The sequence below is a fragment of the Octodon degus genome, unplaced genomic scaffold (genome assembly GCF_000260255.1).
Source record: "Octodon degus isolate 3935 unplaced genomic scaffold, OctDeg1.0 scaffold00018, whole genome shotgun sequence".
Classification (NCBI taxonomy): domain Eukaryota; kingdom Metazoa; phylum Chordata; class Mammalia; order Rodentia; family Octodontidae; genus Octodon; species Octodon degus.
In genome coordinates this window covers 19,510,150-19,512,480 of record NW_004524594.1, presented here as the reverse complement: position 1 = coordinate 19,512,480, position 2,331 = coordinate 19,510,150, and positions in this window count along the sequence as shown.

Sequence of the window (2,331 nt, the reverse complement as noted above, 5' to 3'; positions counted from 1 at the left end):
CTCTCTGTCTGTCTGTCTGTCTGTCTGTCTGTCTGTCTGTCTGTCTCTCTCTCTCTCTCTCTCTCTCTCTCTCTCTCTCTCTCTGTCTCTCTCTGTCTCTCTCTGTCTCTCTCTCTGTGAGAGCATGGGGGATAGTAGTTCTAAGCTAGTGGAACCTGTGGCAAATGCTGAACAGGATGGACACGTAAGCCCTAAGTTTGCTTTGGCCCTGGCTAAGAGCTCCCCTTCCTCGGCTGTGGCTCTGTTTCCTCTTTGTTGCCCTGCCTCGGGGCAAAAGGGCTGTCACTTTCTGTGAGGGTCCGGCCACCACCCACCGCAGGCCTGGCCCACCCAGTGCACCCCACACTCACTGTGCAGTAGGGTCCAGAAGTGCCCCAAACCAGGCGACTTTCCCAAACCTACAAGCATCCAGGCCTGGAACTTGTATCTGTCTAGTTCCAGAACCATGCCGCCCCTGTGGAGTGGGAGACGGGGACAGCTGCTGCCTTTCTGCAGGCCTCCTCCTAGGTCCCTGTCTGCTCACACCCTGGAGAAGACTCTAGTCCAAGAAGTCTCAGCCTCACCTGGTGACACACAGGCCTGAGATGGCTTTCTTCTGCACACCTGAGAACCAGGTCGGCTTTCGGTACCTCTTGCTTTGGCTGCTGGAGGCCAGGCTGGAGTTGGCACCAGCTTGTCATCATTGCTCAGCCAGAGGGTTGGAACTGGGGGACCTGGCTTTCTTTCCAGAAGCTGAGGAAAGAGCCAGATGTGTGCTGAGTACCTACTGGGTTCCAGCCTCCGTCACGCCATTGCTTTGCAAAGTAAATGTTCTTGCAACTCTGCAGAGGGGGAAATGAGGCTCCCCGGGGTGACACTGACTCCTTGGGGTCACCTAGCTAGTGGGGGCCAAGGGTAGTGGCAGATTCCCCTGCCTGTGGGCCCAGATCCCCCTGGAGGAGCACTGCACAGCCTGCAGGCTCTCTGAGCCTGGCCCCCGAGGGAGGCTGGCTCCCACCCCGGCAGACTGCCTCCTTCTTCCTCCTTCCCGCCTGACAGAATTAAGTGGTAAACGTTTCAAAGTCAACTGTCAAAAGAAAATGGTCGGAGGAAGGAAATGTGCAATTAGGAGCTTCGGAGTAATTTCCATCCATCGTGTGGTTTGAACTGCACGTAAACACTCAGGAAGAAGCGAGCCGATCTCCTGCCTGCCCCCCGCTTCAGGTCCTGCCAGCCCACGGGGCCCCAGGCTGGGTGGGTCCAGCGGAGGCCCCAGCAGGGAAGCCAGGGGCAGGCAGCCTCGGATCGGAGCTGCTGGGCGCTGTGGGAAGTTGTTCCCATTCCCCAGAGAAGCATCTTCTAGCAGCATGTGCCGGCATTACAAAAAGGAAATATTAACGTTATAATTATAATTCTGTTTATTTAATTAAGTTATTAAACAGGCCTAGCCTCGGAGGAGAAAAAAAAAAGCCCTGTAGTTTCATTCTAATTGCTTCTCCCAGGATGTAATTAGAGCCTCATAGAAGGAACCCGAGCCAGGAGTGGGTTCTGCCAGGCCCAGGGTCTTGGACTGGCGCATGGGCTTGACGAAGGCGGCCTGGACTGTGGTGACAGGCCGCGGGCTTTTGCTATGGGAGCGTGGCCTCTGGGAAGGGTGACTCAGGACTGGCTATAGCCCTGTGCCTGGCCCACGCTCAGGAGTAATTGCAGAATGGTTGCCTGGTGGTGGCATAAGACATGACAAGCCAGGCTCCAACTTCCTCAGCTGCCCTGGGGGCCACTGTCCTGCCCTGGCCTTCCTGGAGGAGGACAATGACATCCGTCCTGGCCGTGGGTGGCTGTGCTAGGCTGCCTATCACAGAATCTGACCTTCTCCTCTCCCATCAGTGTCTGTCTAGGTCGCTGATGGCTGACCCCTGGGGTGGGGCTCGCAAAAGCCACCAGTCCCCAGACTCCAACAAAGTTCCTAAAAGTTATGTTTCTTAAGGGACAGGGACATCCAGGTGCTGGAGGACTTCAGCAGCTAAAGACTTTGCTCCAGCTGACTCAGTGGTGGACCCCAAGGGTAGGCCCAGGGCAGCTTCTGCTGAGGGGAGGGTGGGGAGGCGCTGGCCCGGAGTGGCTCCAGATCCGGTTTTGGCCCCTGAGCTGACAGCTGCCTGCAGGCTCCGTGCAGAACCTCCTGTCAGACGGGAAGTGCCTCGTTCCAGCTGGCACTGCCTTATCGAACAGGCCAGGCTTTGTAAGCGTGGACAGCTGCAGCGGGTGACAGCACTGGCTTTGGGCAGGGGCTGTGGCAGTTGGAGGCCCCGGGTTTGGGAGGCTGAATGGGGGACGCCAAAGTCAGCAGCA